This window comes from Pogona vitticeps, chromosome 2, assembly GCF_051106095.1.
Source record: "Pogona vitticeps strain Pit_001003342236 chromosome 2, PviZW2.1, whole genome shotgun sequence".
NCBI lineage: Eukaryota > Metazoa > Chordata > Lepidosauria > Squamata > Agamidae > Pogona > Pogona vitticeps.
The window spans coordinates 284882034-284904427 of NC_135784.1; the positions used below are offsets into that span (position 1 = coordinate 284882034).

General features: G+C 40.2%; 1 protein-coding gene across 2 annotated transcripts in view; it reads right to left on the reverse strand.

The window, feature by feature from the left end:
- The window catches only part of RAB3C (RAB3C, member RAS oncogene family), a 152465-nt gene that overhangs the window by 42640 nt on the left and 87431 nt on the right, over positions 1-22394 (reverse strand). The window lies entirely within an intron of this gene.

The window sequence follows — 22394 nt, forward strand, 5'->3', positions numbered from 1 at the left end:
AGGAGACATCTCTGTTCTCTGAGGCAGTGGTCTCCAACCTTGGGCCTCCAGATGTTCTTGGACTTCAACTCCCAGAAATCCTGGCCAGCAGAGGTGGTGGTGAAGGCTTCTGGGAGTTGTAGTCCAAGAACATCTGGAGGCCCAAGGTTGGGGACCACTGCTCTGAGGGACAAGAGCAGCTCAGAAGAACATGCAGGAGACTGCTGATGTTGCGCCTCAGCATCTGGCACTTGAGCCAGTCGCTTTACTTTGCCTAAAGGCACCTGTCTCCTTTGCTACATCCACATCTTTTTAGAAGTCTTTCCATAGTAACCAGATACATTGCCTTCATCTGTCCTTCCATCTCAGTGGCACCTGAAACAGACCTCATAACCTTGTTTCATGGAAGAGACATCATGTCAACAGGGATACTGCATTCTTCTGCCAGCATTCAAAGGAGTCTCTGACCATCCTAGGTTAAGTTTCAACATCAAGCACTATGGTTTCCTGGCAGTTAATCCAGGGGTGATTTCAGATGACTAAATGCTATACAGTAAGCTCTCAGATTTTCACTGTGCAACAACTCCGTCCATCTGGAAAAACTGATGACCTAGAACAGTGGTTCTTAACCTTTGTTACTCGGATGCTTTTGAACTGCAACTCCCAGAAACCCCAGCCAGCAGAGCTGATGGTGAAGGCTTCTGGGAGTTGCAGTCCAAAAACATCTGAGTAACAAAAGTTAAGAACCACTGACCTAGAATAACAGAGACATTGCCCCAACCATGCCCTTGCTGTTGCTTGGAAATGGAGAACTGATGATGGCCAGTTTTTGTGTATGAGCACTTCTCCGGATGAATTTCGCCACTGCACAGTGAGAACTGGAATGCAATTAAGACAACTGGAACTAATGCAACACACAAGATTTCTGATCAAATACTCCCATTTCTCAGTTAAAAAGAGCACTGATAAAGGGGAGGGATGGTTCTCTCCCTGAGTCCTGCATCTTTAATAATTGTGCAGAAGCAGGAATTTCAGCATGAGCCAAGACTGCTGAAATCCACTCATCCAGAGAGCTATTAAAGATATAGGGTCTCTGGGCACCCTGGTGAGTGATGGGGTACGAATGAGACTCCAGTTTTGTGTAGGGAGGAAATAGATTATTTGCTTCTCTGATCTTAACTTACCAGTACTCCCCATAGGACAACAAACAGTTTGGATGGATTCTTAGAACTGCAGAGTTGGAAGGTACCCTATGGATCATTAAGTCCAGCCCCAGTCAAGGATGTACAGTGGGGAACTGAACTCCGAACCAAGAAAATCCAGACAGATTTCAGTCCTCATCTTATTCTTTGATGCTTTAAACAAGGGTGAGCAAAATGTAGCCCAATTACTTCTCCAGTATCCCTGGCTCCCAGATCCTTCACAATAGAATGTTTGCTGAGAAAGTCCCTTTATGTACACAAGAGATGTGGAGGGCATTTTTACCGAGTACTGGGCACCACCAGAACCCGTGGAGACTGCATCCCCATTGGAAAAAAAAGATATACTTTGATCACTAGAGGGCACAAGGAAACTTTTCAAGTTAAAAATTTAAAAAAAAGTGGAGATGGGAGTGCAACAGTGGGTGTGGCTCTCCAAGGTCCACCGTGGATATGAGCAGGATTTGGACTTTTGGCAGGTAAACATCCTAGGTTTAAAGGTACAACAATAATATCCTGATTATGAATTATGAATCTTTCACATCTTGGCTAACTGCACCTTTATTCTGTGGATGGACTTCCTTCTGAAAGAACAACAGAAAAAAGATACTCTGTACAAATATAACTGAAGGACTTGGTCACGTAAAGATTACAAATCAATTTAAGTGACAGAAAGAAGGATTTTGGATGCATATATTCTGAATAAAGAGAAAAGACATAATCAGCATCTTAGAACTGTTTGGATCATTGAGTCCAACTCCTGTTAAGAAGCTATAGTGGGGAAATGAATTCCTAACTTCTGGCTTTGCAGCCAGATACCTAAGCTTCTGTTTTCCATTTTAAAAACCCTGCATGTAATAGATGAAGCGTCACTTGTCACAGTACGTGTATGAGCAAAACATCTAAAGCAGTCTCTGACAGAGCAAACCCACAAAAATTTACTGAAAGCTACACCCCTTTAGATCAATGGGACTTACCCCCAGGCAATGTGTACAGGATCATAGATGGAACTACAGAGGCTTTTTAAAGACACTTCGACACTTCTGTTATAGTAGTCTGTATATAATGTGATGCAGCCTTGTGATATCAAGCAATAAAATACCCACATGGGCCAAAATCCTATTGCATAGTTCTGCCTGTGGAAAGCAAGTGGCATAACTCGTAGTGGCTTGGTGGTGGCAATTAACAAGTTTGTGCATGGAGTTTTGGGTACATGCCTGCTCCCTGACTGAAGCATGCCAGAAAACCCAGAAAAAGAACTTATTAACTGCCTGTGCAAAGTTGTTCCAAGTTACTTCATTTGCCTTTTTAAAGTGTTACTGTGCAATACGATTTTGGCCTTTGTGTTGTTGATCATAAAGTCACACTCAAAATTTTAGTTAGTACATGAAAATAGTAAAAAAAATACAGTGTGTATTTTTACAATAAATATTTTATATTTGTTGGAAGTCTCTTCCCTTGTAGGGTCTTTATTTACCTCTTCTTGTAATTTAGCACTTTGCCATTAAAATAATAATTATAATGTGATTACAGTAATAGTGTTAGGGCATAGAGGATGCTTTCAGATGCCAGTAACTCCCAATGACACTGGTGATGAAGATTATAGAGCAGAGACTAGTATTTCCCACTTGCAGAGTTATATTAAAATGAAGTGGCATGCAATGTGCGCTCAGCATCATAGGAAAAGTAGTTTTCATCAACCACCACCACCAATGCACATCAAGTAAGATTCAGTCTGAACAAAGGTGTCACAGTGTCGATGCGCACCCATGACATTGTGCATCAATGCCTTTTGCTTGTCTCTGGTGTTCCTGAATTGCCTATGCTTTATGTTATTTTTTCTACCTCTAGTGTCACCAAGTGTGCCACCTTCTATAGAACCTTCTACAGTTGAACAGAATGTGCAGTGTAATTCCCTCACAAAGCTGCAATAGGTTCTGATCATGAAAACTGCTCCCCCCTCCCTGTACAGCTTGAATTCCAAACTCCTTGCCCCATTTTCTTCACAGATGCATTTTAAGCCACCTGTACCTTCAGAGGCATATCTTATGCAACATGCTTTGCCAGTTGCCCAATCTAAAATATTTCATGACATCTAATGACTTAATAGGACCAGTTCTTAGAAGAGAGGAGAACAAAATGAATATGTGAAACATTCTCAGGAACTATTTAAAGGGGTGAATTAATGATTTAAAAGGGTGAATAACCAAAGGAGTAAGCAAAAATTAAAGCACAAACAAAAGCCCCCAAAAAGAACAACAGCAGCGACAAGAAACAGGAGGAGGAAGGAACAGTCCATAGGTCACATCCAGTTTGGGATATACTTATTCTCTCTCTCTCTCTCTCTCTCTCTCTCTGTGTATACCATGTGTATATATATTACACCTACAGTACATGCATACATACATATTATACATATATATTATTATATGTTGTTGTTGTTGTTGTTGTTTAGTTGTTTAGTCGTGTCCAACTCTTCGTGACCCCATGGACCAGAGCACGCCAGGCCCTCCTATCTTCCACTGCCTCCTGGAGTTCTGTCAATTTCATGTTGCTTGCTTCACAGATACTGTCCAGCCTTCTCATCCTCGGTCGTCCCCTTCTCCTCTTGCCGTCACACTTTCCTAACATCAAGGTCTTTTCCAAGGAATCTTCTCTTCTCATCACATGGCCAAAGTACTGGAGCCTCAGCTTCAGGATCTGTCCTTCCAGTGAGCACTCAGGGTTGATTTCCTCTAGAATTGATAGATTTGTTCTCCTTGCACTCCAGGGGACTCTCAAGAGCCTCCTCCAGCACCACAATTCAAAGGCATCAATTCTTCGGAGGTCTGCTTTCTTTATGGTCCAGCTCTCACATCCATACATCACGACAGGAAAAACCATAGCTTTGACTATTCGGACTTTTGTTGGCAAGGTGATGTCTCTGCTTTTTAAGATGCTGTCAAGGTTTATCATCGCTTTCCTCCCCAGAAGCAGGTGTCTTTTAATTTCGTGGCTGCTGTCTCCATCTGCAGTGATCATGGAGCCCAAGAAAGTAAAATCTGTCACTGCCTCCATATCTTCCCCTTCTATTTGCCAGGAGGTGATGGGACCAGTGGCCATGATCTTAGTTTTTTTGATGTTGAGTTTCAGGCCGTTTTTTCCACTCTGCTCTTTCACCCTCACCCTCATAATATATTATTATATATGACATCTAATGTACTGTATATGTGTATATATATGTATACCCACACACATTAGATGAGTTAAAAAAACAGTCTGCAAATGCTGTTTGTACCATTAAGTTATAGATCAGAAGGTATCACACAACATCCAACACAACAAATGTTTATTTATTTAAAGCAGGAGAGGGCAAATGTGATCCTACTTATGTACTTACATGCTATATATATTTCTTGCACTTTCCACAAAATCTTGGTGCACAGCCTGAGGAAGATGGATTAATGTTGAAAGCTAGCTGGTTTTTTGTTTAGTTGTCTAATAAAGGTGCTGCCTGCTCTTGTTCAATGGTGCACAATCTGTTTTGTATGCAGAATATCTGAAGTTAAATCCTCAGTGATTTCCAACTGGGACAAGAAATATCCTTGCCTGAAAGCCCGGACAGCAACTGACAATCAACCATATTGGGCTAGATAGACCAATGATGTGATCCAGTATAACAGATCATCCTATCATTATCATGGAACCAACAATGGCAACAACAGGAAGATGGTGAATGGTCTTTAATATGTGCCACTAACTTGTGCAATTGAAATACCATTCATCCTTTATTGATACAACCTCATTATTACTCCTAAAACTCTATTGCTTTCTCCTCCAGCCACATAAAAACAGAACAAAGAAAACTATTGTGAGCTAGAGAGTAGATAGGCAGGAATACAGCCAAGATTACTAATCCATCTATCCTGGAGAAGCAATTTGTTTAAGTGCTAGTCATCACTGGCAACAATGGCCTCCTAGAACTCCATGTGGTAGCTGAATGTAACCACTTAAATATTAACTACCTCATATTTACTTTTGTTTTGTAATAGGACAAGCAAAGTTAGAGATGTAGATGTGTGTGTGTGTTTTATTAAAATGGGGAAAAAAGTAGAATCTTCCAAAAGCTACAGGGTAAAAACAGCATTTAAACTCAGTAGAAACAGGTGGAACCGAGGCATGCCTTTAAAGTATGAGATTGGTTACCTTGGAAACCAGCTCTGAATTTTTCATCAAACAATAATATAGAGGAAGTTGGCCTACTCCACCTCCCGCTTCGACTGCAGCATTACAAGGATTTAAGTTGGTGCATTTAGTGTTGTGGAGAATGTTTCTTTGAAAGACTTTCACAGTTCTTTTGCTCCCCTGCCCCCAAACAAACATGATGCAATGAGTGAAACCGATTTCAGGTGAGAAGTATGCAGAAAAAACTGGAGCCTCATTTTCTGTAGGCATCTATACTCTATATGCAGTAGAAAATGTGCAAAATTTAAAAAAAACTTTGATCTGTTCTATCTTTTCTGACATGAAATGCTGGGGTGAGTATCTGTTGCCATGTCTTTGATGTATAGCACTGACATTCACAGGATCACAGTGGGTGAGGTGCCAGCGGACTAGTAGCTGGAGACCACTGTAGTATCAGCCCTGGAACAGAATTTGAACCTGACGACCACTCAGCTGAAAAGACATCTGATTCTTGACATTCAAGCTCAAATGCCACCCTTAATGGGGCTAGTATTTTTTACTGAAAGAGGCCCTTGTGGTCTCTCAGGCCCGCTCACAAACACAGTCAATCTGCCTGTCAACAGGTCAAGATGAAGTGCCAAAAGTGCTAGGCCTCAGGTCAGAAAAGTGCAGCCCTAAGGCTCATCACTGCTCACTGGAACCCAGGATGAACAGTCAGATCTCAAGAGTATGAAACGGCTGTGTTACAATCCAGTGTCATGTGGTGATTAGAGAATTTAATTGTGACTCGGATGATCCAGATTCTAGCTCCTTCTGAGCTCAGGACCTACTGAGTGAACTTGGGCCAGTCAATCTCTCTCTCTCTCTCTCTCTCTCATTCAACTTGACCTACCTCTCAGGGTTGTTGTGAGGTGGGGGGAGGAGAGATAAGCTTAGCAGAAGAAAGCCTGTCTTCAGTTCACTGGAAGGAAGTGGGAATGTAAATATACAGTACGTTTCAGCTTTTGGCAAAATACATTTTTGCTTTTGCTTTAAGCTCTGTCCAGGGTACTGAAATCATTGTCCCTGACTACCTTTGTTTCCTAGAGTGTGCTTGTAGAACCAGAGTACAGGTTGCTGTCCTCTGAAGATGCCGGCCACAGAGACTGGCGAAACGTGAGGGAGAACAACCTTCAGAACACGGCCAAAGAGCCCGAAAAACCCAGAACAACCATTAGATTCCGGCCGTGAAAGCCTTCGCAAATATATTGTGCTTGTATAATTGAATCTTACCTAACCTGTCCTCTCTTTCTGGGCCAGTCTACTTGTTGAATGCATTCTCCAAATCTATCAACAGCATCTGCCTTGACAAGATAAGCCCTGGAGCTAGCCTACAGGTACTACAAATAACCAGAAATTTCCTTCCATTTTTGTTGCATACCCATCACATCAACTGTCATCCATATACAAGTATAGCATTAAAACACAACTTATATGAAAAAAAATTGTATATCAGCACTTGTAGCTGATATATAAAGTAAAATCTGTAAATGAACTATACATTCTAGATCTACATGCATTGAATATTATGTTTTAAGCTGAGTTTGCCAGCACATGGCTGTCTGGTACTAGTGACATTATTTCAGGACAAGTATATTAAGTAAGTAGGCAGTGTTAGTAAGACTGATCAGCAGTTAGCTTAACTTGAAATTTAATTCCACAAAAATCAGAATGGTTGGCAAAACACACTTCCCTCTGTGGAAAGAAATCACATCCATACTTCTTATTCTAAGAAAATAAGGAACCTAGTTATTACAAAAATATGTTAGCATATGAAAGATAATATACCAATATATATTTCCAGAGAGGGCCAAAAAAGAAAATGTGAGAAAGAAGCAAGGGGCATCAACAATTCTAACTTAAAGGAGGATTCTAACTTAAAGGAGGATCGGCGTAGGTCAGAGCAGCTAAAGGACAGTCTAGGAAACTGGAGGTGATCCTTTTCTCTCTATCTACTTATTTCCATGCACAGACATGCATTTTTCCCCAGACTATGGAACGCCCTCCTGACTGAGATTCGTCTGGCACAGATGCTGATGATATTTCGGCACCAGGTCAAAAGCTTTATGTATCAGAAAGCTTTTAATTGAAATAATATCAACGATGGGTCCTGATGGCAATTTTCAGAGTATATATTTTAACTGTATTTTAATTGCTTTATCTTTTTGTACTGTATTTTAATTGTTGTAAGCCGCCCAGAGACCTTTGGGTAGTGTGGGCAGCATATAAGTTAAATAAATAAATAAATAAATAAATAAATAAATAAATAAATAAATAAACAAACAAACAAACAAACAAACAAACAAACAAACAAATATATGTTTTTTCTAATACATCTCTTCCATCCTGTTGTTCACCTTTCTTTCACATTAAAAAAAAACAACCATGAAAAATGTGTTTAAATATAATTTTAGTCAGGTTTTCTCATACAGTTTTTATTACTCATTTGTTAATTATCTGTCCATCCTATCTTTCCTCCTATATGTTCAAAGCAGGGTCCATGCTTCTTTTTGTCCACACTTTATTCATACAGCAGTCTTGTGAGGTAGGTCAGGATGAGAGTCAGTGGCAAGGTCCGTCAGGGAGTTGGCTCAGTGACATTCCTAAATGCCTCAAATCGTGGCTTGACCCTTTAACTAGCATGCCTTCTTATAAATGCATCTGCTCTTGAAATAAACACTTTAAAAATACTTTTATATATGAGAGTGGAAAACAGTATCACAAGAGTAAGGGAAGTTAAAATTCCAGTAAATAGTTTAGGTTGTGGTCTCCATATTGGTTTAGAAGGTGCAGATATGATCAGGAATTTGCAATGTCTGAATTCCTCAGGCATACGTGTTTGTTTAAAATCATAGACTGATATTGGCCCCTGCCATATAATATAACTTCAATCAGATACGTTCATGTGTACAATACAAAGTATCGTCGTCTAGTCGTTTAGTCGTGTCCGACTCTTCGTGACCCCATAGACCAGAGCACGCCAGGCTCTCCTATCTTCCACTGCCTCCCGTAGTTGTGTCAAATACATCTTGGTTGTTCGATTACACTGTCCAGCCATCTCATCCTCGGTCGTCCCCTTCTCCTCTTGCCTTCACACTTTCCCACCATCAAGGTCTTTTCCAAGGAGTCTTCTCTTCTCATGAGATGGCCAAAGTACTGGAGCCTCAGCTTCAGGATCTGCCCTTCCAGGGAGCACTCTGGTTTGATTTCCTTTAGAATTGACAGATTTATTCTCCTTGCAGTCCAGGGGACTCTCAAGAGCCTCCTCCAGCACCACAATTCAAAAGCATCAATTTTTTGGCGGTCAGCCTTCTTTATGGTTCAGCTCTCACTTCCATACATCACTACAGGAAAAAACATAGCTTTGACTATCCGGACTTTTGTTGGCAAGGTGATTTCTCTGCTTTTTAAGATGCTGTCAAGGTTTGTCATTGCTTTCCTCCCAAGAAGCAGGTGTCTTTTAATTTTGTGGCTGCTGACTTCATCTGCAGTGATCATAGAGCCCAGGAAAGTAAAATCTGTCACTGCCTCCATATCTTCCCCTTCTATTTCCCAGGAGGTGATGGGACCAGTGGCCATGATCTTAGTTTTTTTTGATGTTGAGTTTCAGACTGTTTTTTGCACTCTCCTCTTTCGCCCTCATTACAAGGTTCTTTAATTCCTCCTCACTTTCTGCCATCAGAGTGGTATCATCTGCATATCGGAGGTTGTTGATATTTCTTCCGGCAATCTTAATTCCGGTTTGGGATTCCTCCAGTCCAGCCTTTTGTATGATGTATTCTGCATATAAGTTAAATAAGCAGGGAGACAATATATAGTCTTGTCGTACTCCTTTCCCAATTTTGAACCAATCAGTTGTTCTATATCCAGTTCTAACTGTTGCTTCCTGTCCCACATATAGGTTTCTCAATAGATAGATAAGGTGGTCAGGCACTCCCATTTCTTTAAGGACTTGCCATAGTTTGCTGTGGTCCACACAGTCAAAGGCTTTTGCATAGACAATGAAGCAGAAGTAGATATTTTTCTGGCACTCTCTGGCTTTCTCCATAATCCAGCGCATGTTAGCAATTTGGTCTCTAGTTCTTCTGCCCCTTCGGAATCCAGCTTGTACTTCTGGGAGTTCTTGGTCCACATACTGCTGAAGCCTACCTTGGAGGATTTTGAGCATAACCTTGCTAGCGTGGGAAATGAGTGCAAAGTATACCTTTCTCCTAAAGCTCATCACATGACCACATGCTGGTCATATGATGAGACTTCTGCATCAAGCTTTTCATGAGCCAGAATTCATGATCAAGGGTACAAATCCTCAATAGATTTTTCAGATATTTAAGACTGAATGAATGACACATGTATCATCAACCACTATATGGACACAAATCTATTTTTTACCATTATCCTTAGGTATTGCTTCTTGATCAGAGAAAACTATTTATTAATTTATTTATTTATTTATTTTATTTCTATCCCGTCTATCTGATCATATTAGACCACTCTAGGCGGCTTACAGTAAAAACAACAATGTAATTTTAAGACTTTACAGCAGAAATGTAAATAAAAAAAAATAAAGAACAGAATAAGAAAAAAAAAGATCGTCAAGGGTTTTCTGTTGGGAAGGCCCGCCTATACATCAATGTTTTTAGTTGTTTCTTAAAAATGCCCAGCGAGGGAGCCGCGCGAATCTCAGGGGGCAAGTTGTTCCAAAGGCGAGGAGCCACCGCCGAGAAGGCCCGGTTTCTGGTCTTTTCCTTTCGGGCCTCTCTCGGCGTTAGGCTCCTCAGCCTTATCTCCTGGCTCGCACGAGTGACACGGGTAGATCTAGGTGGGAGAAGGCGTTCCGCCAAGTATCGAGGTCCTAAACCGTTTAGGGCTTTGTAAGTAAGCGTTAACACTTTGAAATCAATGCGGAATCGGATGGGCAGCCAGTGCAATGCAGCCAGAGTGGGGGAGATATGTTGGTATCTTCTCAGCCCACTGAGTAGTCTGGCCGCCGCATTCTGCACCACCTGTAGTTTCCGCAGCAATCTCAAAGGTAGCCCCACGTAGAGCGCATTACAGTGGTCTAATCTCGAGACTACAAGCGCATGCACCAGAGTGGTGAGAGACCCCACATCAAGGTAGGGCCGCAGCTGAGCTATCCGCCTGAGATGGAAAAAAGCGGAACGGACCACGGACGCCACCTGGGTCTCCATGGTGAGCGCCGGGTCAAGATAGACACCCAAGCTACGGACCCCATCCTTGGCGGGCAGGGTCACCCCCCCAAAAATGAGGGAGTTTCCCTTGTCCCCAGGTGTGGGGGAGCCCACCCTCAGTACCTCCGTCTTGTCCGGGTTCAGCCTCAGCCCGTTCTCCTGCATCCATTCCTGTACAGCCTCCAGGCAACGCCGAAGGGACAGAACGGCATCTCCTGCAGTTGGAAAAAAGGAGATGTAGAGCTGTGTGTCATCCGCATATTGATGGCACTGCGCTCCACACCTCCTGATGACCCCTCCCAGCGGCCTCATGTAGATATTAAACAGCATTGGGGAGATGATCGACCCCTGTGGGACCCCACAATTAAGGCACCACGGGGCCGAAACATTCTCCCCAAGCTGTACTCTCTGGGGACGGTCCTCCAAGAAGGAACGGAGCCAAGCAAAAGCCCGGCCACCTATCCCCAACTCGGCGAGCCTCCCCAGGAGGATACCATGGTCAACTATGAGAATGTTGAGGTGGTTATGCACCACCATGGATTATAAGAGTGGCTCTTTCATACCAAGTTAACGTGGTGGTTATCAACTTTAAAGCCACAAATGGCTTGGGGCCAAAACTCCTAAAATAGAACATCCTCTCAAATCATCCTGCACATGCATTGAAATCTACAGAGGGTGCTCTTTTCTAAGGCACATCAGTGTGAGATATCAATGGGAAGAACAGAACACAATCTGTTTACAAAAAAAGGTGTTCTTTTTAGTGACACCTTGACTTCTCAATCAAAAGGAGGCTGAATCCATACTGACTTTGCCCTGTTTGCTGCTATATTCAAACAGGAAACTAATATGAATCATATAAATTGTATGAGTGAGTGTGTGTATATGTGTATATGATATAAATTAGTTGTCTGTTCAAACACACACACACACACACACACACACACACACACACAGAGTGTTAATTCACTGTTGGGTTTTTTAAATTCATTTGTTCCTGTGTCTACATTTGCAACGGTACCTTTTATGCTTAATTTTATATATTTAATGCACTATCAAAGCATGGATATGTTCCTTTCTGCCCCCTTTTGTGCTATAACTCCCAGCCCAGCAAGTGGCCATGCTGCATTGGGAATTCTGAGTTCTAGTCCAAACCAATAGGAAATTTTCCAAGCTCTGCATATTTCATATACTATGTGCATAATGCCTTTGGATCTCTTGATGATGAAAAATACTATGTGCATAATGCCTTTGGATCTCTTGATGATGAAGGGCAGTTTATACATTTCAGAAACAAATATTTCATTTTGCTGTATTGTAAAATACTGGGTGTTTCAATCCAAGGAGACCCTAATTTCCCAAGGCTAATGCTCTTCCCCCCCCCCATGAGAGTTAAACATGGCGACAAATCAGGACATGTTCATCAAAGATGTGCCAGAAAATGCTCTACTGATTACAAAATGCTCAGTAGGCTTCCTTCCAAGCATGCACATCTTTTTCAGCTGCTTAATTAGGAGTCATTTTCTGAAATCATCTGCTAAACTACCACATGTTTAACCTATATTTAGCAAAAAAGAGAAAATAAAAGCCATCTGAAGCTATACTTAGAAGAGATGCTTACTGAAGCCCCCAATGTGCATCGTCCTCAAAGCATGATGTGAACAGAGCCCTGGAACATTAATCTGTGGGACTATAATATCCAGAATCTTCACATTGAGCCAAGGGCTTCTGGAACTATAGTAAAAAATGTTAATTTTCTAAGTTGTGGATGCTTCATAGAACAGGCTGAACAAGCGCAAAACCAGAATATGTATTTCAAAACTGATGTTTGCTCAGCAAGCCTTGTCATATTTTGCTTGATGCAGATTTTGCCTTCATGTCATACAATGGGAGGGGGGGGGATACTTCAGAAATCATATTTGAGAATGCCCCAAATCTCTGTGACAAGATGGAAGCATGCACAGTAAAGTAGTACTCATGACCGGGTAACATTTTTTGGTTTAGGTACATGCAACTGCAGATAATACAAGCATTAATTTCTCACACTTTGTCTATCTGGGGCAGAGGAAGTGGGGAAACACATATCACCTTCCACAGGTTTGATATTAATTTCTGTTCTAGAAATATAATTAGTAAAGTGGCCCTTAAAGCTTTCCTTTAATGACAGCTTTGTCTTCAAAATGCAGTCAAGCATCCAGCTGCTTCCTCAGCAAGTAGATAATATATTTCTACAAGGCCCATCATGGTCCCTTTCCTGAAAGCATTCTGACCTCAGAAGTTGATATATGCTATCTACCTCTGACTTAGGTTACCCTGTGAATTAACCTCAGAAAAGTCCTGTCTTTAACAACCCTGATCAGGGCTTGCAAACTAAGGACTGTGTTTTCTTTTATTGAATCCAACTGTCTTATTTTTGGTCTTCTTTTCTAACTGCTTTTCTTCCCCCCCCCCCCCCGCATTATTGCCTTTTCCAGCGAGTCTGATCTTCTTATGGTATGTGCAAAAGTACAGCAATCTTAGTTTATTCACTTTCATTTCTAGGGAGAGTACAGGCTTGATTTCATCTAATACATACTTATTAAGTTTTTTTTCCTGGTGGTCCATGATAGCTGTAAAGCTCTCCTCCAATACCACATTTTGACTGAACCAATTTCCCCCCTGTCCTCTTTCATCATTGCCCAACCTTCACACACATGAATTAGGAATACTATAGTATGGTTAACCTTGATCTGATGTCCAGTGAAACATCCTTACACTTTGGGGACTGATTCTTCCAAGCAGTAGTATTTTTCTGATTTCTGGGATATAGTTTCTGTTTTAGCTGATGACTTAATCAAGGTAAACAAAATCCATTACAACTTAATCTCACTCATTCTCAAAATTAAAGGTATGTATTCTTCTATACTCAATATTTTTGTCTTTTAAATTTTCAGCTACAATTGTGTTTTGTACTTTCTTCTTTAACCTTAATCAGTATCAGGTGGGTGCAGAAGATCTCAATCTTTATATATATGAATAAAAGACAAAGAGACTGGGGTCAACCTGCCCCATTCTTTTTACAAAAGACTGTAGCATTATCTGTGCATTTCCAGATCTTCATTTAAAAAAAATCATGGGAACCGAGGTGGATACAAACTGCTCTGGCCTGGCAAAGCTAGGCAGCACCCTAATTCTATCTATGCATTCAACGCCCATATAACAACTCACCCTTTCACAGTCTCTCTCATTATTATTATTATTATTTATTTAATTTATACCCCGCCTATCTGGCCCACCGGACCACTCTAGGCGGCTTCCAAATATAAATCAAATAATAAAACATAGACAAATACATAATATTTTGTCTCTTGTTCCTCTGCCCCTTTGGAATCCAGCTTGTACTTCTGGGAGTTCTCGGTCCACATACTGCTGAAGCCTACCTTGTAGGATTTTGATTCAGATAGGATTACTGGTTACCTAATTGCCACTAGGATTTGCTGGAGAAAGCCTTTCAATTTATGATCTACCTCTAAGGGAAAAGGCAGAATAAGTGGGTTACCCGCCCGCTGGGCTACTGCGGCTTCTGCCAGGATAGTTTGCTCGTCACTGTAACAGATAACAACTAACGGCCTTGAGCAGGGTTTTTCATAATTACAGTCACATCATTTCTTCTGAGTCTGTTGTTTCCAGAATAAAACTTTTTGTAATTGATTTAAAATGTTCTACTCCAGTCCATTTTAATCCATTCTATGGATTTAAACCTTGCATTTCTTGTTTTATAGTTTCAGGCTTGCCTTAATTCATACTTTTCACATTCCATATTATACTTTCTTTTTGCTTCTTCGAAAGCTGTATTGAAATTTATCTGAATGCTGGTCACAGGTTAGCCTTCACTGTTACAAAAGTCTGTCTAAGCTGTTTTTTACTGCTTATGGTCACACCTTGCGGATTATGAAGGTGGGGATGAAAATCTACCCAGGATTGCTGAAATGTTTCAAAACATATATAACTCCCAATTAATCAAAAAATGTTCAGAAATGACCCATCTAGCTTTATTAAATGGCCCAGAGGGGACCAATATTCACAAATGATTTTTTTAAGACTGGCTAAAGCACTCTGGATTTTAAATTCTGTCCATGCGGGACAATATTTTGTCTTATTTTAATTATGCCCTCAGAGATTGGAAAGCAAATAAATAAATAGTCCTAGCACTTGCAGAAAAGATAGTTAGCTAGTAATAGCTGCAATTTCCAAAAGAGATGAAATATGAAAGAGAATTCAGTGATACAGTGTGATATAAATGATCTAGAGCTATATGCTTTTTCGTTATTTAAATCTGACGGAAAACCCAGGTACGTATAACTTTTCTGCTCTGTAAATTGGTGCAAGTCTACTATAAAGTGCACAACCACAAAGATTTTTCAAACAAATGGCACATCTTCATTAGCCTAGCTTGAAGGTGTGTAAAATACTAGTTTCGTAACACTTCTGGTCATGAATCTGGTGTCTTCCCTATTAATTCTAATATCAAAGAAAGATATCTCAAACATTTTAGTAAGTGAGCATAAGCACTGACTTTGGCTATTAAATCTTTGGAGGTTAATGCATATCCTGTATTATGCAAGACAGAAATTTAATGAAATACCAACTCAGAACATCTCAGCCCCAGCCCATTCTTCTTTGTTGTAAATTGTAGGGCACCTGCTGTGACACATTCAGTACCCTGATGTGTGAAAAGCAGATAAATAACATTTTCAGACCTTTTGGATGAACACATACCAACAATTTTTAATTGGTAATTTCATACTGAGATAATATATTTGAAATGTCCCTGGGAGACATATTTTAATTTGTAATGAGAAAAATGTGTGGTGAGGAAAGAAGTACAAACAAATCCCCCAAATAATAGTACACAGCCTAAATAATATACAACACAACCTCTCATGTTTATATTTAGACCGACTGCAGCAGCAGAAAGGGTCTCCATGGTGACTGAAGAGCCATTTTAAGTATTTTTGAATGACAGTCTGCTTTTGAATGCTTATGTGAATAAAAACTGTCTATGTTGTGTTTATTCTTTCTTAATATTTATTGTGCCATATTATGTCATGTTATTAACTTACACTTTATTATTTTTGTGTATTTTATTATTGTTATTATTTATACACCAGTTCACTGTATAGGTTGTGATACATTTAACCTCAATATTCCTCTCCTTTATTTACAGTTAGGCTTAATCTTCTTTTGCTTCAACAGGGAAAACTCAGAGCTTTAATATTCTTTCTGCTGCTTTGTGCCATCAAGCCATTTCCAACTTATGATAAACCTAATAACGTTTTTGAGGTCTATGAGATATGTAAGGGTGGTTTCACAAGTGCCACTCCCTCCAGTAAGTTTGCATGGCCGAATTGGTTTCCTGAGCCTAGTCTAGCACTCTTTCCATTACAAAACCACAGTGGCTTTCATTAATATTCTACATTTTAGGATTAAACCTTTGGATGTGAACCACTGCCATGGAGTCTAAATCAGTGAAGTGACAAAGTCAGATATGAACCAAGATAATGGAAATGGGTTACTTCAGGGAACCAAGAGCATGTAACTAGAACTCTAAACTTCCTTATTTCCTGATTACATTCACACAATTCTATGACCACAACATTAAATATTTTTCCCCTAGGAAGTGGCATATCAGACATGAACTATTGCTTTTGCAAAGCTGCCCACATGTTTAGACTCTGGTTGGATACACAGTATGTCATGATGAGCATCTGATTCTCAAAATTACTACTGCTCAAATAGAAACAGCTTGCCCATTCAAAACCAAGTCCCATGATATTTTTGCAGTTCTGAATACTGTAGCGGCTAGATTTTATGTCAAGTCTTGCTGTTTTATCATTATGTAATATTATTTTCTCTTGAGTATGGTTGATGGGCACCACATAAGCATATTCATGGTCAATTACTTGCATCAGAAACCCTCAAACACTTTTTGACTTGGCTTTCTATAGTATGCCTGGTACATTAAATGTTCTGTGGCGCTCAGTTGTTTTAAGCCTTTGTTCTTACTTAACAACAGCCAGGCTGCACTTATCAACATTTTTATAATGCAGCTCATTGGTAACTTTTTTGGTACATTTGCCTATTTTGGGAGAAAACTGAGTTGTAATTCTATGAAGGCTTACTTGGGAACAAGTCTTCCAGAAATCAGTGAGGCTTGGATCCAAGTAAACACAGGTAGTACTGAGTTGCTAATCTGATGACAAGCATGAAGGATTTTTACAAGATCCATGCCTGGGATATATATTTCTCTTTGAATTCTCTAATTGGGCCCTTCAATGTTTCCTGGGTTCTTATAACATCCTCTGACTGTATGAATCATTTAAAGACACACTCCATGAAAGCTCTGTTGGAAACATTTTGAGGAGAAGACAATAGAAAGAGATTTATGCTGATTTAGAAGTGTAGTGGATAGAGTGTTGGATTAGGAGCCAGGAGACCTAGGTTTAAATCCCTGCTTTATCATGGAAACCCACTAGGAGGTGACAATGATAAACCACTCCTTAAACATCTTTTGTATCTCAAAAACCTTACCAGGATCACCATAAGGCAGAACTGACTTGACGGTATGTAACAACTAACATTAGCTTTCTATAGCTGTAATCCTATGCACAGGTAGAGTTTAGAAAACTAATTTTTTAAAGTAAAGAGATACACTTGTAATTCTCAAAAGCACTTCAACTACTCACTTTTACAGTACCTTTTTTAAAAAAAATCAAAATACCACAACTTTGTATTACAAACTACACTCTCCTCCTGTCTACCTCATTGTTACCTCTACATTTACTGCAGAGCACAATGCAAGAGCATGACTAACAACATGAGCCAGTCTGAGAATCATTAAGTGAGACAGTAGCCATCAGAGACAGACAATATCTGCCAATTTATTAAGTTTGCCTCTTATAAAGTAGTATTTTTTCTTTAGCACTCTGTTATATTATGTTATGCATTATCATGTTTGCACCACTTCCTGTTTTAAGCTAGGAAGCTCCTTGTAACTGCAGCTCTGAACATAATTATCCTGGAGTAAGTCTCAATTAATGTTAGGCTTGCTTGGTATGGAAGAAGGAGAGGATGCAAGCAAGGGGGAGGAAAAAGAGGTGGGCTGTCTGGACCCATCTACCACTGGCTTCAGCCTCACCCACTCCCAGCATATGGCCCTCAACAGATTACCCCTAAGAGGCTGTAACTGTCCAAGGAATACACAGTGGGCCATGGTCTCTGGACATGAAATAACATTGGTGCCATATTGTCCTTTGCCATTTATTCACCATCTTAATCTGGCCCCCTCTGTATTTTGCACATGAATAAGGTGAGTTCTCCCTTGAGATGACATACAACCTGTAATCCTATCTCTTTCATCATTTAGGTGTATCTATTTTGCTATTAATATAGATTTAGTCAAAGTCTTTAATTTCCTCAATCCAGAAATTTCGTATCAGAATGTGGGATGATAACATTAACTTTGTCAGTGCACAAAGAGAGCAGAAGACGAAGAGAATGTCTTAGCCACTAGCTCAACCAAGAAAAATCTGTCAGATTGGCCATGGGAAACATTAGACTCATTGCTATTGAGAGCAAATTTTGTGAGTGTCTGATAAATGTGCAACAGAAGAATCAGGCACAACACAATCTAACTTGGAAGTACAATAAAGTGTCAAATTACTGTTAATTTGCTTTGTGGCTGGGAGTGGTTAGTAGAGGTTTGTTTCCTGTATCCTATCTCAGTTTCACTCATTCCACCTATCTTGTCAAACTTGTCCAAAACCAGCCATGACAATTGTTTTGTATTTGGGTGAGAAGTGGTTAACTGGTGAAAAAAGGAGCCCGCTTGTGGGATGTTTCCTTGTTCTGTGTCACTTTGTGAACGGTAATGAGCACAAGATATCCTTTTCTCTGCTGGCAACACAGACATATCACACAGCAATATTTGTCCACTTCCTGGCATTTTTAATCATGGATAAAGAAGTACAATATCCTGAATCCAGAAACTGGAGGATTTTTTTTTGAATAATTGAATATGATGTATGTGTGTGATGTAGCTTTAATGGCCGAATGTACAACTCCATGCTTTACTAGTTGGTGCTGGAACTCACTGATTCCGTGCAAACTGTTTACATATGAAGAGGTCAGAAGCAATGTAAAGGTATCAATGAGAGAATTAATGGGTGCATGAATTTGTAATTTGGAGCCAGGCAAGGACAGGAACACTAGCATCAGGATTCATGGGCTACCTTACTGCATGAGTCATTGCAGCTCCAGTATTAGGCCTGTGGAAAAAAAATCCATGTAGATACTTGGTGAGCCTTGCATAAGCTGCAGTGTAGAGCCCGGAGAAGAATTAAACTAACTCCTTGTCATGTGTGTGATAGGCCAGGCCATGTGAGATGCATAGCCTAGCAGGAATAGCAGCAAGTGTTACAGCTGCTGGAAATATTTTGATGTCTGCCAGATGTCAAAAAAATGTCTCCCCTCCCCCACAATAATACTTAGCAAGCTATCTTTTACCCAGATTGTGGACTCATTTAGCCAGACTCCTTTCATGCTTATTTCTACACTCAACTGACTTAGAAGTAGTTATCCTAAGTGCTTATCTGCCCTACATCAGTTAAATCACAAGAGGTACTGCCCCCAGCCTCTGGTTTTGGTTTTGAAATCTTGGGGAATGAGATGCTACCGACCTGGGAATCCTACCCATAAAAAGCAAAAAATTCATTCCCCCCCCCGATACTATCAAAAGAAGGGGGGGAGGCAAATGTAAACAGCATGTACCACCATATTAAAAAAGTCATTGTAATCTGTGCCAGAACAAATCCATTAACTTGCCTGAAAACAGCATGAAATAGCTCTCAGTATTAATTTCTTTCTTCTTCAAATATGGTAAAGGCAACCATGAATTGAATGTGGCAAATTCAATTAGCTAAAATAAATTAAATGCAGTAATTCCAGTTATATGGCTCTCATCTACAATATGTGCAGGATTCAGTACTATTCAGTCTTCTACCTTACAATGCACACTGAAGCGCATTCCGAAAAAACATCTGTTTCGGGATGTTTTTCATTCACGTTGTCCACCATGATCTGTGTGGCTCCCCAAGAAATAAGTGGATGTCAAGCCATACAATTCCCAGTTGGTTCAAAACAGGTTCTTATAAGTTAAATAACAGAAATCAACAAGATGCATTCATAATTAAGAGCCTCATGGCACAGTGATTAAACTGCTGTACTGCAGCTAAAACTGTGCTCATGACCTGGGCTTCAATCCCAGGTAGCCGGCTCAAGGTTGACTCAGCCTTCTATCCTTCCGAGGTCGGTAAAATGAGTACCCAGCTCGCTGGGGGGGCGGGGGCAATGTGTAGCCTGCATAATTAAGTTGTAAACTGCCCAGAGAGTGCTTGAAGTGCTATGGGGCAGTATATAAGCAATGTGCTTTATAATATAGTTTTAGCTATAATATAATAATAATAGAACTGCAATGACTGGAGAGACCCTATCATTGACCCTTGTCAAGGAGGCATAGTGGGGAATCAACCTCCCAGTTTCTGGCTTTAGATACCTAAACCACTGAGTTATCAGAGTTCACATAAAAACATCTGTCCTATTACATCATAATGTTAAAAAATAATTATGTGCTGTCAAGTCAATTATGACTTATGGCAACCCTTTCCAGGGTTTTCTTGGTGGAAAGTACTCAGAGGTGATTTATCATTCCCTTCTTCTGGGGGTATCCTGGGATTCCGCAGTTTGCTTAAAGCCACATAGGCTGGCTCTTCTGGGATGCACAGTGGAGAATTACAGTCCCAACCTCCGGCTCTGCAACCAGATAGCTAATTCACTGAGCTATCCAGCCAGCTATTGTTATCATAGCATACTTTACTTGATGAGCCATACCACACAGTTGGTTATAATACAAAGAGTTGGTTGATGAGCCATACCACACAGTTGGTGATAATGGGAAATGAATGCAAATGTAAGAGAGGTAGCATGGGCAATAGGTAACACGGTTATGATCAAGATGAACGAGTACCAGGCATTGGAGATGGTGCATTGCCATCTCCCAGTTCACTAGTGGGAACAGCCCACCATCACTGCCACTAAAAGCCCCACATTTTATTTCAAAAAAGCATTTCCACATTAAAACAAAGTGCCCCAGAAGGTGTGTTCATTGTTTAGAATCCAATCAGGAATACTAGCTTGTTTCTACATAAGATGCATGTTACCGACACACACTGTTTTAACATAGAAGGTAAAATTTAAACAATAGGGTTTCCCTTCTAAATTCAGCTGTCAAATTTACTGTGGAAATGAACTATGTTTTTTCTTTTCTTTCCTTACCAGCAGACCTAGGAGCTTAGGATTAAAGCTAACATGTAGAGTAGGCTGAAGACATGACATGGCCCATTGATCCTGTTCATGGGTGAAACTGCTTGTCTTGTGGGTTTGCTTAAACTGGACAAAAGACTAGTTTAAAAGAATTGGATTAGAAACTAATGACCTATCAAAAGTTTTGCAGAGGGAACACTCTGGTCTAGAAGAGATGGTGAGAAAAGTTGTGGATGCCAATTCTATCTGCTTACTAGACTGCAACAAATCAGATTGCCAACTTGCAAAAATGGAATATGAGGACTATGAAGAAACCAGAGTCCATTCTTTGGAGAGAACCTAGCAGACAAGACAAAAAGCTGATCAATCGTTTACAAGAGTTTTCCACTCCTATAGAATTAGTCTCACTGTATGTGAAGGTATGGTTTACATAGGGAGGTGTGTTTATTGTTGTCATTATTTTGTAATGTCATTGTGCTGGCAGATCATACCAGAAAGATGCCATTCTGTGCAGAAATTGTAATAATTTGGTGTCATAATCATCATGTGCCATGAAGTCCATTTTAACTTATGGTGGCCCTGGTCAGCCTTCCCTCACAGTATAAAAGCCATTGCTAATTTTGCATGTGTACATATGAATTAGCAGAGATAGTTTTATGCAGTGTTGTGACATCTCAGATGCTCCTATTTGGTTATATGTTTTTAGCCACTGTAGGCCTAGGTATGAAAAGACTAAATCTTTTAGACATATTTTCCATTGTAGAATGTCATCATCACCATGTGCCGCCAAGTCAATTCTGACTTATGGCAACCCTTTCCAGAGTTTCCCAGGTAGAGAATACTCAGAAGGGGCTTACCATTCCCTTCTTCTGGGGACATTTCTGGGACTGTGCAGCTTGCCCAAGGCCACACAGGCTGGACTGTTCTCCCAGTTGGCACAGTTGAGAATTGAACTTTCACACCAATAACTATCCAGCCAACGAATACAGAATTGTTCTGTACATCTTGGCATTTCTTCTGGAAAAAAAATGAGCACAGAATTTGCAAAAAGAGAAAAAAACACACCACACAGTTTCTCAAGGAGAAAAGTCTTTCATGGCGAAGCCTCCTTTACAGGAAAATGGAGTGACATCTCCTCAACTTGATTCCTCTCCAAAAGTGAGGAGTTAAGATTCACATCCATACCGTGGATTAAGGCAGCAATTGTATACTATACGCAATCCGCACATTCTCTATACGGTAGCTAGCCTCAAGGACTTAGTAACTGGAGATTAAGCGAAAATGCATAGAAATTTGTTGTTAAACTACTAGTATACAAGAACTCTGGAAAGCATATTTCTTTAAAGGGGGATAAGGGGTGTCTAAGAGAATTCCACATTATATAGCAACTTCCATGATTCTATGAAGGAACCATAACAGTTAAACTAGCCTGAAACTAGTAATGATTCTGTAATGCAAAGATGTCCCG